A 17,298-nucleotide genomic window follows, 5' to 3' on the forward strand; every position below is an offset into this window, starting at 1 on the left:
GATTAGAGTGGAGAAGAAACCCCCCCCCCTCCCCCCCAAATCGCCGGAGTTGGAACTCGGCCTGGTCGACGAGACTCCGACCGCTCCAAGCCACGCGCTTCGCCCACCCAGCAAGCACGTGGCATCCGGCGTCGACGAGGACAGGGTTACATGACGTCATTGGCGGTGTGACGTCATCGCCGCGCACGGAATGTCACGGGAAACGTTCCGGAATGTGCCCCGCGCTTGACGTCACTCCACATGAGGCCCCCCCCGCGTGACGTCACTCCACATGAGCCCCCCCCCCGCGTGACGTCATTCTACTTGAGGCCCACCCCCCGCGTGACGTTGCTCCAGATGAGGCTCACCCACCCCCGAGTGACGACACTTCACATGAGCCCCCCCGCGTGACGTCACTTCACATGAGCCCCCCCGCGTGACGTCACTCCACATGAGGCCCACCCCCCTAATTAATATTAATGAGTGGGTGGATTTCTACACTCACGCAGAGGAAGGTCGAGCTAAATTAAATAATTTATTACGCAAAATCGCTTCAAATTTGACGTTTATTGACAGAAAGTGACGGTAAAAAAATAATCTACGCAGCACAGTGCTACATCCGTGCGTGACGTCACTGAAAAAAAGCCCCCCCCCCCCTCTTCATTAATATTTATGTCCACGTGGAAATTTACACTGACTTACAAACAGGTAGCGCACTCCGCATGCCGCACCCCTCCACAATCACCATGAGGGGGTGACGTCACTCCACATGCCGCACCCCTCCCCAATAACCATTAGCGGGTGACGTCACTCCACATGGGGCAACCCCCCTCATTAATAATCATGAGCTGAACAATTTTTCTATTGAATGTTTTTCAGATTTACTGCAATATACACCCGTCATTTGACTGACAAACTAGCTAGTTAAAAATAAACACATAAATATTAAAACACATACATTTTTCACTTGCAATAGTAAAGTAATTGTATTTTTTAATTTGCTATACAGCCAGATAAAACGACAAATCGCTAACCTTAAACACCCATTCGTTCATAAAAGTTGAAGGCGGTATAGTACTATAGTAACAGAGCAAGTGTAGAATCACTGATCCGGAATTTATAGCCTGAAAGTGCGGGGCCCGTAACTACGTATGTAGCTACTTTTGCTACGAGAATAATCCGGCACTGGGGTCACGCCTGCCTCGTCTTTTGGGGTGGGACGGGTGACCAATGCGCTTACTGGTATCGTAGGCTAACTGGGGAGGAAATACGTGCATGGTGGGTGGGCAGCAGAGAGGAAAAGCAAAACATCTATTCATCTTGATGGTAGGTTTTTACCCTTTTAACTGGTACAAAACTGACACCTTTATTCAAGGCATCATGTTTGCAATGACCACAACACAAGTAGTCAATAAAGCAAACAAAAAGAAGCAACTCTGATAAGGATAATAATATGCACTGTCCTTATTATCCTTATCAGAGTTGCTTCTTTTTGTTTGCTTTATTGACTACTTGTGTTGTGGTCATTGCAAACATGATGCCTTGAATAAAGGTGTCAGTTTTGTACCAGTTAAAAGGGTAAAAACCTACCATCATATTTTGCCACTGGTAAAAGAGATCTCATAGTATCTATTCATCTTCTTGGTTCTTTCGGTAAAGTCACGTGGAAATAAAATAATAAAAATAAAACATAATAATTCTCACGACGTTTCGGCCACAACGCAAGCAGCCGTCTTCAGGTGGAGAACAGGTTTCCTTGACAGACCTGTTCTCCACCTGAAGAGGGCTGCTTGCGTTGTTTTATTTTTATTATTTTATTTCTACGTGACTTTACCGAAAGAACCAAGAAGATGAATCCCTGCGGTCACGAAAGCTTTAAATCGAAAAATAAAACATCTATTGTTAATGTTGTGGATTTGCTCTACCAACACACCGGTGGGCCGTACCCGTAACGAATTGGCACGTTCTGTTTACGTGACAACCCTTACTAATTGGTTGCGTCGGGTGCTGGCGGGTTTAACGACATTTATATTTACGCGATGTCACCCAAAAAAAACCTATTATGGACAAATAATGGACACAAATCTATTGTTCTGTGCTTCTATGCTCCCCGCCACCACGCATGCATGGTGAAGTATGGTCAAATAACCCCCACGGCGTGGGGAGGCCCTCATCCAGCAGTGTATCGATAAGGCTGTGTCGTATCAATTTAGTATTCAATTAATTAACACCTTGGTGCTCCATGAGAATTACCTTTTAAAAATGTTTCCTGATGAAGTTTAATTTTTAAATGGCATAGGAATAGTTTACCTATCACTCGCAATTGAATAACAGAAAGACTCTTTAGTGACCAAAAAGCATTACAGTACTAAAATAAACGCATTTTTCTTAAAATATAAAATGCTGATGGAAGAAAAATTGCATAATGGGAGCACCTGTTGTGGTGAGGGCAATATAACTTTATTCGCATAATCTAGTAGCTACCTATTTGTGTTTTTTTTTGAAAGAGTTTGCATTTTAACATTAGGGTTAACAAACTCGTCTGCGAAAATGGCAGCCTGAAATATTAATTAAACATGATGACAGACAGGCAACTTGACCGAGTATTCCCTTGGGGTGGCAAGGTCTGGCTGGGACGTGAGAGGGGAGATTGCGTGTTTGGAGTGGACATTCCGACCGGTTGTATGTACTGTGTGCGTGTTGAACTTCTTTCGCACCGTACACAGCCAACCGTGCGAGGAAAAAGGACAACAAACTAAACACAAAAAAGCAGCCCCAAAGAAATGAGTCGTCAACATCGATTTGGAAGTGAATAGCTTGCATCCTCAGAATTTAGATTTTTAGTGGAGAAATCCGATGAGCTATGAAGCAATTTTTCACAGATGTCCAGTAGTGTCACAGATGTCCAGCAGTTCCACAGATATCGAAAGGAAGAGCGCTGCAGACGGCGCGCGATGCGGTGATCGTCTTCGTTCGATGTCCTGCCAAAAGCCGCTGCTGGGAAGAAATTAACGGAGCTCGCGTGATGGCTTATGCTTCTAAAACAAGCTCAACCCATGGTGTGCTTTGGTGAGGGGGGGGGTGGAATTGTGATGGACTAACGGGAGATTGCACAAGAGCATCCCGTGGTAGCATCAGAGACGCCCGTTGATTAAAGCGAAAAGAGGCACACCCCTCCGCTCTGTTGCCCCCTAACAGTGATTGATGAATGATTGATGAATGACGACGACGCGGATGACAAGCTAACACCCGGTCGCGTCGAGCACGACATAAAAAAAAAATCCTCCGACGTTTTTTTTTGCTCGTAAACCACGACATGAATCTTGTTTTATTTGCCGCATCCTTAATTAAACAGCCGTTCCACTAAATTTTGTTTTTACAATTTTTCTCCTTTTTTTTACGCAAACGGGCTTTAAAGCCAGGGATTGATTTCGGATTGTGAAAATGAGCTGCTCATGCAGCCTATTTCCGCAAACGAGCTGTATAGAGTACTGTACCGTAATGTTTTATGATCCTGACAGTGGATTATTGTGCATTCACCAGAACTTATTTCACGTGATGGGAATATGTATCGTCCTTGCCTGCTCCTGATCTGTCTGAATTATGCCCAAACCCAGCGAGAAGAGGTGAATAATGCTATATTTTAATGAACAACAACCGTTCTTCCATGGATGCCAGGCACTGGGAATTGGCTCCGAGGATGCCAATCTAGGTGGAGAGAGTGGTTGCGCAGTGATGAGTGAGCTCACTGCGCTATGAACTCGGTGTGCTGAGTTTGATTCCTGGCCACGGCGAACATGTGAACCAGTCCCGGTCCCCACATACTTCACCAACCCGCAATGACCAGTCAATCCGCTGTGGGTTGACCTGTGATGTTGCCAAGTGAGAGTTTTGTTTTGAAGATTGCCAAGACGTGCAAAGTTTTAGGGTGAACTATCGCCAGGTGGAATGAGACATCTTGTATGCCAATAGAGCTACTAGCGACGGGAACGAATACACGTGATGCAATAGTGAGTCAGGGATTGGACGCTTTCATCAATCATTCTTCAATAATTCAATAGCTGTGGCGATTTGAGAATAAAACACATTACTGTACTCGATTCTCATCTGCAGGGGGGTTTGAGCAATGTTGTGTTTGTGTGCGTGTGGGCTGATGCGGTGTCCTCATGGTTCTTCTTTCAGGTACATGATGCTCCTTTTAGAGTTTGTTGTTGCGTCATTTGCAGTTTCTGGCGCGTCTATTCTTACGTATGGCAATACGTCCAGGAAATCCATGCGGAACAGGGGGAGAACATACAAAGGCAGCCGATTTGAGGATCGAACCCAGGTGCTTTTTGCTGTCAGGCACGTGGATTACCACAGTGCTACTGCCACCCATGTTAAAAAACACTCCGCACCCCTGTAATCCAACCAAGCTCATGCCTTCACCCTTGATATGGGACCAAATCCAACATTTCCACCTCACCAAACATGTATTTGTATTTCAAATTACGCTTTGGTTAATCCTATAAACGGATTACTTTATTTTTGGAAATTGTGTTTTTATAGCTGACATGGGATTAATTTCCGTCGTTAATACTTTGAATCTTACATTTACACCGTATATTCTAACATGTAATGTATCGTGATTTTATTTAATGCTGGGGTTTGTGTTGTTGTCAAGCCTTAAAATGCGTTTGCTGTTATAACATTTGCCGTTGTTATATTTGTGCATTTTAATTAGCTGCACTGGAACGTATTTTGCTGTCACGACGTTGCTCAACTATGTGGTTCGCTGTGCTGCACCCAGAAGCTGATTGCCCCTAGGATGCATGAACAGTTTCCCAGGTTTCCCTTGAAAAAGATTTCTGGTCTCAACGGGCCCTTACCTTGTCTTAACTAACATGAATTGTGTTGCACAGTATTGTCTAAAGCCGGCCTATCCGATTACTTAAGTAATGGATTACTCTTCGGATTATCGGTTAGGGAGGAGAGAGTTTCACCTCTGTTTCAATGCTTGCCGCTGTACCGAAGGTGATGGGTGACATCAGCAATCATCAGCTTTCGCACCGTGCAAGGCTGTTAGGAGGTTTTCTGCCTTTGATAGACAGAATGTGAGGATGGCCGCCAATAAAAACAAAAATCCGAATAGTCGACCACAAAATATGACGAGTTGATGATGATGATGATATTTGGTCAACTTATAGACTATTCGTCCTAGTTCTAGGCTTGCCCATTATTTGGCCTGGGGTAATGCATGAGCGCATACATAAACAGTCAAAGGTCCCAGCCCAATAAGAGTAGCAACACCGGCAGCTGTCAATCACCATCCAGAGGTCCTGAAAGGTTTGGGGAGCCACCGCCTCCTGAAAACAATTCTAGATTTGAAGCTTTCGTGACTGCAAGGATTCATATTCTTAGGTTTTTTCGAAAACAACCCCGCCGCACATGAAAGTGTGACATTCAGGCCGCGCGGCTCTGCCGCAGTGTTTGACTTCCCCTGTCCCACGAGGCCACTGACGGAACTTTCGCGGCCTGGAGAGCGTCGAGGGAGCGCCGAAGGGCGAGCGTGTGCACAATGTAGAATGGGTTCACTCAGCCCTCCTCCCTTTGCTTGAGTGAAGATGGTTCGCTCTTCCGCGGTTGCGTACTGCTCGCTCTGTTTAAATTTGAACCACTGATTGGTCTCATGCTAATCGGGCCATTGGTGTCGAGTGGGGGCGGGGGATAAAAGTGTTTAAGTCTTGTTTAGGGCTCCTTTAGGCTTGAGTGCAAACACTGGAAGATCTTGATTGGCCGAGTCGTGCGTGCCTGAAAACATGAATCGAAGGTCCCCTGTGCAGGGCAAGTTGTATAACCTCTAGCCAAGTCGTAAAGGAGGATTTAAAAAAACACAATTCAGAAAAATGCATTCATGCGTATCCTCAAACTTTGCTTTTTAAGAGTTTGTGGAGTTAAGGAAAAAGAGCTGTGCAGCTTGCAGAACATTACAGTTCGGCGTTAGATATAATGCTAAAGCGACGAACGAACGAAATCCATCTTCTTGGTTCTTTCGGTAAAGTCACGTAGAAGGGAAATAATAAAATAATAAAAATAAAACATAATAAATAATTCTCACGACGTTTATTATGTTTTATTTTTATTATTTTATTATTTCCCTTCTACGTGACTTTACCGAAAGAACCAAGAAGATGAATCCCTGCAGTCACGAAAGCTTTAAATCGGAACGAACTCCATTCATATTTTCTGAAATTCTCAATTGGTGCTCAAAATGTTTGCCCATTCATTCATAAAAGTTCAGCCCCATTTGATTGCAAGCCGGGGCGCGTCCTGCTGCTATAACTCGTTCGTGGCGTGTGAACTTAAATTGCCATCGTCCTGACCAGCGGTGTTCGTGGGAAATGATTGAGGAAAGCTTCCCTGTGGTGGGAACGCAAAATATTTTAACAAACCTCGTCAAAAAAAAAAAGAGATTGTTTTTAAAAATTAAATGTACATATGTTTATACCGCAGCGGACACCTTAACAAGCGTGGCCATTATTCTCAACGGTGCTTGATGCATGGGAGGATATAAAAATGTGTCGCTCACAAAATGCGCGCTCCGTATGTGCCGCGTGTGTCCGTGCGTACATGCGCGTTTGTGTGTGTGCGCTGTGCTCTCTATTGATTTTGGTCTTGGAATGAAAGAAGAATGGCTGTAGCTAGACGTTAACCCATTCGTCCAGCATTTCACAACACACACGGAAGAGTTAATAATAATGAATGGATGCGTATGCACGTGTGGGTTTTTAAGCCGTCCGGTCTCATGTCCTGTTGTTGTCCACCCCACGTTGTTTCCGTTGGAGTTGTAATTTTTAATAAAAACGAATTCCTTGATGGATAGTTTTTCATACAGTGGTCATTAACTCTATTGACTGCACCTCAAAGAGCCACCGTGGAATACCGCCGGTTTGATTTTCGCTTCGCTTGCCACCTAAGAATGTAACCATTGGAGGAGGAGGGGGGGGGAGGATAAAATTAAATTATTAAAAGGCTGAGCTCAGGACATCTCCTGGCTCACGAAAACCTCACGACAGACATCCCTGGGGTGTGACGATCTGTGCATGCCCGGGATGATTTCACCGCACGGCACACACAGCACAGCGTTTATTGCACACACGGTGTGCGATGCCACTGCGACACCCCCCACCCACCCACCCCATTCGCCCCAAAGCTCAGCGCTGGTATTTAATGTTGCGTTACCCACTGATTCTTAAGTGCCTTCACACAGAAGGAGAGAAAAAAACATACAGCCGGCCTCGCGGGCCATTAAACCTAACTGGTCGGCCGAGCGCACATTGCGTTTGAGCTATGTTTGCGAGCGTCACCGAGACTCGCTCACATTATTTTGTGCAACAGTGCAAAGCTGCGGGAAAAGTGATAATCGTGATCACGTTGACCGAATCCTCCCTTGCCCCTCTCCATACCAAGTGCCACCCCCGTCCCACCCCCACCACCCCAAACACAGCCTCATTTACCATTCTGCAACCACATGTCCATCGCACCTGAAACTCATTTTTCTGCTGGAGAGACACGCGCGCGCGTGTGTGGAGGTGAACGGAGCGGACCCGGAGCGAATGCGATCAGTTTTTCGTCAACGCGGTCCGATGTTTGCGTGAAACGTTTGCTTTGTTGGATTTTCGTCTTCTCAATTTTTTTTTTTTCACAAAACACATTGCTCGTGCGCTTATGATTATTTGTTTGGCATGAATACATCTAAAATGAAGACAAACCAAATCAAAATTACGGACACAATCCCTTTTACGACGCACACACACAGAAACCCAATTCCATTTCATAACACAGTCTTGCCGAGTATATCCGTGTTGCTTTTGTTTGCCAGCAAAACATTTTGATTTCACCTCATCTGAACTCTGCAGACAGAGCCCCGAATAAACAGAAGATTTTTCTTCACTACGATGTGGTTACAAAGGGGGGGGGGGGGTCATTATTTCTTCTATATATAAAAAAAAATCGGCAGCAATTTTTTGCCATTTGTCGTCACCGAAGCGGTTAAAAGGGATCGCAGCACAAATCACTCTGCGGTCTCAATTCAACTCCTTCAGACGCCCTGCTATCGACCGGCCCGAACAGGCATCCCAATTTAACTCTTTGTCTAATTGTTGGTCTCCCGGTGTCCGTATCGGCAGCGGCGTCGCCGCACGCCTGATTGAATGCGCCCGGACGTTGAAATAAAATCCGCTTCTCGCAATCCGCCAAGTTTGGCGGGCTTCGTTGGTGTTTTCGTACGCCAAACTATTTTCCAAGCCCTCCCTCCGGCCCCGACCAACTGTATCCCTTTTGTAAATAGCGGCAGATTCCACTGGCAGTCAAACAAAGGTGCGCAGAGTTCGTGAGACATCTCGATTCTCACCGGAGGTCGGTGGGTGGGTGGGTGGGGGAATTGGAAGATTTTTCAGACCTAAGGATGCGGCACATCAGTGCCAAGAGGAAGTCAATGTCTCTTAACGTCACGAGTAAGTGCGGTAGGTCCTCGCTCAAAACGCGTTCACACTATAGCGAACGCGTTTTTTGCTACAACGTGGCTCTTCCACTCGGGAACACTTTTTCGCACAACGTGGAACGCATCCAAAACCTACCCCCCCTGTTACAACGCGGAACGCACACCCCATTATAACGCTGTTTCTGAGCGGTCGACAACGAACTATTTTATTGAACTGCGCGGTCTCGCGGTATGATACTCAGGGGTGGGGAACGTCCGGCCCGCGGGCCGTATAAGGCCCGCGAAATCATTTGGGTCTGGCCCTGCCAAGGCAACCGCAGGCGGGATTCGAAATTCAATAAATCTAGGAGCAAACCTGGAAAAGCAGTTGCGAGTAGCAGCAACATCATCAACACCAGCTGACATCACACGCCTCGCCAAAGAGAAGCAGTTCCAGCCCATCACATCAGGGGCGAGTTAATTAAATGTTTGATCAAATATAACGGGCAAATTTTTAAGTTGATAATTTTGTATGGCCCGCGAATGATGTTGTAAATATCCAAATGGCCCTTGGCAGAAAAAAGGTTCTCCATCCCTGCTCTAGGTGGAATGATACTGTAACGCGGGCAGGCATACCCTCAGTTATTTGTCCCGCCATCTCACTGCGTGTGCGGAGTAGTACATCGTATCTCGCGAAACTTCACCGTTGCATTCGTTATGGGGGAAATTGCTTTCACTTAACGCGTGTCTCGCTTGACGCGGCACTTTTCAGGAACGCATCCGCCGCGTTAAACGAGGACTTGCTGCACGCGTTTGAATGCGCAACTCCCTTATAGCCTCGGCTATCGCGAGTAGACATGAGCAATCTAATGTTGGATGGAGGCTTCCACAAATAAATCTTTCATGTTCTCGCGATGCAACGATCAATATGCTTCCCGCACACGAGACGATTTCACTCCTCCGTGCAGTAAATATGTTGAACTTCTTTCGCACCCTACGGAGACAACCGTGCTAATCGGAGGCGCGGAGGGAGGACAACGATCTGAACGCAAGAGGCAGTTTTAAAGAAGTGAGTTTTCAATGTAAAATGATGTTTACACACCGCACCAGCTACTCATTTGAGGCCCAGTCGACCTGTGGGAGGGCCAGGACCGGCACACAGAGACGAGTATGTTCCCTCCATTGGCTGCCATTCCGTTGTCATCCTTTACTATCGGGCACGATCTCTTCCAATGAAGCCCAATTACTTAACGGTCAATACCACATCTCTGTTTGGCATTTGTCTGCTAATTCACGTGGACCTCTGTCTCTTGGTGTAATTCCAAATATGCACTACTCTCCACGATTCCTTATGGACTTTTCAGCTTTAGATCAATTTTATTTGTAAGTGATTCATGTCACGGCAGGTATTACGCACCGATTGAAAAACATCTTCTTTGGGACGCATTCACTTTTCATACCAAAGCTCAGTTTTACAAGAGCACTCCAACATGCTGTCGTCCGTTTTGTTTTGTATTAACTCGGGCAATTATTGAAGGCGGACCGGGTTCAGAGTAATGTCTATCCGAACATAAATTGTTGCCTACACCAACAAAACCATTCTGGTTGTCGACTTTTGTCATTTTAGTAGCGATTTGCTGTTTCTGGTTGTGCATTACAGCGACAGCATTATGCGTCAGTATGATGGCCATCCATCCTGCTAACTCCTGCCTATGTTCACGTCCTTTCTCAAGACTAATCCCCTCTATATGTGTACATGCATATACAGCCTCACCGTGTTCTGTGGTTTGCAACGATCTGCATGCCCCACTTCACGTACGGCGTCTCAAGATGCAACTGCATATTGATGCTCTATAAATCACGACCGTATTGTGTAATGAAGCGGAGATTCGCACCTCCCGACCGTAAGGCTTCGGGCAGAGTGGCTTGAGGCGGGATCGCGAAAAGTAGCGGAGATGTGGTCGTCATTGCATTTTTAGTGCCCTTCACGGATTGGGCTCAAAGCGTTTGGCACGCGAACAGACGATGACATTCGTCTTCACTATACACGATGTATTCACTGCTGGATGAATGCCGATGGAGAGAGCATGTTTTTCTTCCCGTCATTGAGGGTCTTCTGCTGTTACTGCTTCATTGAACTTACACAACGATAACGAAATGAATGCAAGATAATAACAATAATTGAAACAATAGAGTAATTCCTTAAATATGTATGGGTTGCGGTCAGGATATGTCAGTTCATACAGTGGATTCTTGAATCCATCTGTGTGAAGCTTTTGAGTGTTACCCCATTCATATGCGCGGATACATTTTTTTTGGGTTCTCTGGTTACCTTCTCACAGGACAAACACTCACGAATGAAATTGACTAACCACCCCCATGCATCAGCAGCACCCCCCTGAAAAAAAATATGCTTGAGACTCAATGAGGCTTTCCTGAAGAAGGCAGTCAGCCAAAACCTCTGTATCTTGCTTTCCTGTCAGCGACAGAAAACAATCCCCCGTTATTAATTTGTATCAATCAATTATTCCTCGTATACATTGTTTCTGCAGCGTCGATATTTCGTCTTGCAGCTGATGAATGCATGTATGTTGAACTTCTTTCGTGCCGCACGTAGCCAACCATTGACCCAGCCACTCCTCAAAAGTGCCTCTAGGACTGCATGCAACGGAGCCAATTTTTCCTAATTTACAACGGGAGAGACATCCAAAGTTTAAGTGCCACCCCAGACAAACACCTCTGAGCTACGACTCGGAATATTTACGTGCCCACCGTTACTACGTATTTGATACGACGACCTGAAATTGCCGTGACTTTGTCTCCCCCGGCCGACGGCAGAGTTGCGTAAGACTCAGCCACGGCACTGTGCGATAAAAAAAAACGCGGAACACGTGAACGTCACCGTGAGCTACAACCGCAGAAATCGTGCGCCAACACCTCGTGCTCAAGGCGGGTAATGAGCAAAGAGTCCTTGGCTCTACACTCTTAACCTCGGCTCCCAATTTCTTTACTTAAACCCTTGAAGCTATTCACGGCGCTGCTCGATTTAAAAAATTCAAACATCCTATTCGTAATAGTCAAGGACGGTATAGAAGTGAAAGAAACCAGAAGGCGCATCATCATCATCATCATCATCGTCATCATCATCATCATCATCGGTACGGCTGACGCACACAACCAGTGTGTGGTACAGATGTGATCCAAGGAACAGGAAACCAGCGGGAAGGGGGCAAGAGAAAGAGGGAGAAGAATCGGAGGTGATAGAGAGAGGCGAGAAAGGCAAGGGGACTCGAAGGATGATGGGATGAGATGGCATGTGGGTCAAATCAGACCAGGAATGAGTCGACGAAAGGAGACCAAATAATCCGGTATTCGGCTTTATAAAAAAAATAAACAAAAAATATCGTAACATCTAAATAGCGTATGATATTGGCAGTGCGTATGGATTGTTTAATTTGGATTTTGTCACTCCTGCGAGCACATTTGACTCTTGTGGAGGAATGAAGATTGATGGCGCCGTGGCCATTCCCGAGCTCGGAGCCCGAAACCGCGAGGCAGTGGCATCATTCTCGAGGCTTCAGCACAAATGCATCTCAGGAGTTATGGTGAGGGATGGTGATGGAAATTGACAGTGCCCCCTAAACTTACCCCCGTGACACGCCTCTCCCCCCCCTACCACCCCATCCTCTGTTCCCTTTACAGGTCAAAAGTTGTCCTCTGCAACGGTGTGTTTCCCTAATCTGATTAAACAGGACGCTAGCAAATCCAGATAAGCTCCATTACTTCACGGCTCAGGAGGAATTACCATTTGTTTCTCACTCATTACATTTGTGCGCAATATTGTCTTTTACTTTCACAGACTTTGACGGATTGAAATTACATTCCGTGTTCAGGGTTTTTCGCAAGACAAATAACTAAGCCGCAGAGTTATTATAATTATCGTTATTATTTTAGTTCTCAACTTAATGACTCTGCTGGATTTGTGTGTGGGTGTGTTGTGCTTATTTAGAAGCCAACGTGCAAATCATTGCAAGCGCTACAAAAGCACAAACACAAAGAAGACCATTTACAGGCTGGCCTTCCACACGACAAAATAAAGTGTGGCTCCAAAGCACAACTGCACTCAAGGCCAGAATATTTGTATTTACATAAAGACAACCACCTATAGACAGACAAATAGAAATATCCTCAATTTTGATTTAAAACTTTCGTGACTGCAGGAATTCATATTCTTGGTTCTTTCGGTAAATTTCACGTAAATTTTTTTTTTTTGAAAAATATAAAAGCAAAAAACCCACGACGGTTCGATCGCAATACAAGCGGTCTTCATCAGGCGGAGAGAAAATAAATATTTTATTATTTCCCAAAAAAAAAATTTCACTTGACGTTACCGAAAGAACCAAGAATATATCCTCAATTGTTTATATTTTTGACAACGCGACTGTTCGTGTCTGAAATAGACCAGGGCCAAGCGCTCGCGATGGGAGTGAAGGCATCTGAGCGAAAGCGCGTCCTGCTGCCGCCACAGAGGGCACCACGGAAGCCGCTGCAAAGAAAGGCTGCCCCGCTCGCGAGTCGTTGCAAATGTGGCAGTAAAATGAATTATCCCGTGGGAAGTGGTGGCCACACAGCTGGGAGGCGCTGATCGTACGGGGAGGAGTTAGTAGCGGAGATTCGTGCACGGGAGGTGGGGAGGGAGAGGTTGGGGGGGGGGTTGCAGCAGGCGGTTCTGCACTCTGCTTTAAGTGGAACAAATGCAGACACCACGGAGCAAGGCGGAGTGGCTCGGGAGACGGACGGCGAGTTAGCGGCGCGCCTCGAGGTGCCGTTCCACACTGGGCGGTCGGATCGCCAAGAGGGAGGCTCTGGACAGCTTCTGCAGCTGCTGCTGCTGCAAGCTCTGCTCGCAGGTAAGCTCGTACACCCGACATTCATTTTGCTCGCTCGGTCCAGATCATTAAACCGCCGGCGCCGCTTTAATCGGTACCGGCGGTGTAAAAGAAGCCAAGAACCCGCGGATTCGCTTTTAATTCGGAGCCGTCACCGATTGATGACTTAACGCGATGAGAAATGAGGGCCTCCGTACAATGGCATTCGGCTCTGCGCTTGCCCGGTGTACGCAGTGGATGCGTATTTACATTGCATCTACCACGAGTACACACTGGCCGTGGCCAAGCGAACGCGCAAACAAATTACTTCCAGAGGCATTCAATTTTCCCCGGTTCAACAGATGTGCCATGCATTATGCATGCGCCATCGATGCATCCAGGAAAGAATTGGGGCGGGGGGATGGGACAACAACAAAAGCCCACAACAAATTGGCCACACCGAAGACAAAAGTTTGTGAGAAGCTAGCAAAAGGTTTCTGCACCGCGTGTCCCATCTGTCAACGGTGGACCCAAAAGTCACAACGCCAGGGCTCCCAAGCTGTCCGCAGCCCACGTTAAACTAACTGCCGCACACCACCGCACACCACACAACGGGCCCCCCCCCGCCATGAATTCGGATGCAGATTCTCATTCAAAAGCACCTCGGCCCCTTTGCCGCGGCATCCGAATGGAGCGCAGTCGCATGCGGTTATGCATTCCCCACGCAAACGCCTCTTGAGAAGTCATCCTTTCAATTCCCTCTGTTGCCCAATCCACTTTAAAGCACATGGTACCCTCGCGTTTGAAACAAAGGGAATTATAAGGAGGAATTACCAATATGTGCTGAATTTTAATACTTCTCCGAATGAATGTTCCTGATTCTGCTGAAAAAAATACAAAAGTGCATGATAGAAAACAGACTATCACCATATTCTTTCCCACATTGATGTTCATTTACAATGAAGACTGCAAATTGAACCTCATGAATAATAATCCAATACTAGCTTGCAGTACAAAACAAGTTTCACTCCTAAATAGAAAAAAACCCCACAGGAAATGAGAATCTGAATACATCTTGGCAGTTGTCACATTTAAAAGGAGCGATCACATTTTGAAATAGTTTTCCTACGTGGCTTTTCTACTGCACATAAAAGCACGCGGCTTCAAGAGTGGGGGAAGTGCCCAAAGTTATTTTTGAACATTCCACAAGCCTCTGTTTGACTGCAGCGTGACGAGTGTCTGTCTGTGTGTGCATTCGAGTCTCGTAGCAGCGCATCGCTCTGTCGGTTCAGCTGACCAGGACATGTGATTTAAATTAAAGCACTCCACTCTTTTCTTCTTCTATTATTCCCTGCATGGCAACAGCAGGCGAACCACCGTGGTCATTTGTATCCCAAGCAAGGAAGGGATTTGCGCTTTAATTAAAAAACATGTTCCGAGGGTGAGGCAGCTTTATTTATTTATTTTACACTTGCGAGCGGGCTGGGAAGGAGAGTGTGCAGAAGATGATTTGGTGGCTGCGACACAGCCGGCTGCAATGTTTCCGACGCGAGTGGACCAAACCCCACTAAAAACACGGCAAATATATCGGGTGTTTAAAATGTAAACATTTTTATTTCCACACATCGATTAAGGGGCGAAGAAAACGTACAAATCCCCAAGTATATAACTAAAATACGGCATTTAATATCTTCCACGGGTTTCATTCATTCGGACGCGGGGTACGACATGCGCGTGACCTGCTTGTGCTCCCGCTGAGTCTGTCCCCGGCTGTACCTTCCACACCGTGGCGCACACAACGGCATTGCAGGCGGGAGGCCGCGAAACGAACTCCAAACGCGGCAGCCGTAACGATCATTCAAAAACACAAAATGCGGGTCGTGTGACATCACACGGCCACGCAAAGCCGTGTGCTTGCAATGGATGTGCATGTACGTCTAACTTCTTTTGCACCGTACGTAGCCAACCGTGCTAATCGGATGTGCGAATACAGGACCGACGAAGGGTCGGGGACGCAACGAGGTTCGCTATCACTATCTGGTCAGTGGCAAGCATGAGAGGTTCTAGGAGGTACGCGGAGGAAGAGCGGTGTTCATTTATTTGCATGTATGTATGTACAACGGGCGCCGGAGATTATTTAGCAGGCAGGGGTAAACAGCCATAAATCTATCGCGGGAGCCCTGAATCAGCAGCGGTGATGTGGGCGGTGGGTCAAGGCTGGGGTTGGACAACGATACCCGTGACCGCGTGATCTGTTCCCTCTTTGGGAACATTGCTATGTATCGTGAGTAATGTTACCTACAGTACCTTAGATAAAAAAAAACACAACTCTCCAGAGTTAATTTATATTTTAAAAGATACTTAAAAGTTATTAAAAAAAATATGAATTATCGCACAACTGGTGTATACGTTGAATTAAACCTTTAGAAAAATTAGTCCCTACATATTCTTCGACATTGGCCAGTTTATTTTTGTTGTTGTAAAATAATTATCTTTTTCTCTCCAAAACTCACATTTCAGGGGCCCATTATCTCACTCCTGTCTGGACTTTGTCGTTGGCGATGCCCAAAAACCTGATATCTACGGACTAAAACGATGTGCCAATACCGCCCCGGCCACACTACGATAGCCACGTCGCGCGCCAACTCCACACCGTTGCGTCGATGGTCAAGGCGATGTTCGATTAGCAAATGCACCAGGTTCGTCTGCCTCCTGAGTGTGCACATCCACGCGAGCCAAGGCACGGAGTGTGAATTGCACGCGTAAATCCACGCTCGCTTAAACAACTGCTTTTGGCCACTTGGGACTCTTCAATATCCGGTGGCGTTCAATACACGTGGCCAACGGTCCTCCTGCTGCTTCTCAAATTGGATATGAAAAACCTATCGTGGGCATGTTGAAGGGGGCATCGATTCGTCGATTTAAATCGATGCCAACGCGAACACAAATAGTCAGACAGCGCTGTGCGACAATCGATTAATTACCGTTCGTACAAATTACATGCAAGTGATTTGCTAACGTCACTTTCAGGCTAACTTAGTGCCGCAGAATTGAGAAATGGCATGATACGGTGAAGCTGAAATCAAAGAGTTTCGTTGAAAAGAATCGTGACCTTCCCCACCCCTGATCGTGACAATTCATTCGTCGCGCACAAACGACGCGCCAAACACCGCCGTCACCTCTGTTCTGGCGGTAAATGTTTTATTAATCTTACTACTCAAACTGGCTTTTAAAGTCAATTTAAGCGATCGTATAAACTACCCTGAAAAAATAAACAATTGGCCATGAAAATAATAAAAATGTGAAATTCATCACCAAAACGAACACAAGGGGAGAACGCTCAAACTCTTTATCACGTGGATCAGCCTAGTTGCTGTACGGACATGGATAACTCATTGACGTATCAATCTCTCAGAACAAGAGTCACTGCGTGCCTGCCCCCTACGGTCCTCCGTCCTGTACACATCACGATTTGTAAACTCCATGCGAAAAATAAACATCGGCATGTGATGATTTGCTCCCAGACCAATTTGATGAATTGTCAATGTTCGGCAGTGGCGCGTTTCGATTTAAGAATAAACATTTTTTGTCATTGTGGTGCATGTGTAATGTCTAGCGGCTGAAGATTTCACTTGAACTAATTACATACAACAAATACGAATTAGAAATTATCCATTCTTACAGGCATGATTCGATTTCTACGATAGCCAGGACCGATTTTAATCGACGAATCAATGCGCTGTTATGTGCATAGACCACACCCTTACGGGTGGTCAGCATGAGACCAAAAGACAAAGACAGTACAGTCGGCGGTGGCTGGGCCAGCATCACATCGACTCGCTGCACGAGAGCCCGATTTAATCAGAGGCGCCCGCCTCCATTCGAACTCACAATCTCAGCCGGTGCCAGCTCTGCCCTCCGCGAGCCACTGGGCCACAAACTTGCCACCCTCCAAGTCCCTTCTCACTCGTCGTCCGCTTTCCGCTTTCA

Source organism: Lampetra fluviatilis, chromosome 18 (genome assembly GCF_964198595.1).
Source record: "Lampetra fluviatilis chromosome 18, kcLamFluv1.1, whole genome shotgun sequence".
NCBI classification, from domain to species: domain Eukaryota; kingdom Metazoa; phylum Chordata; class Hyperoartia; order Petromyzontiformes; family Petromyzontidae; genus Lampetra; species Lampetra fluviatilis.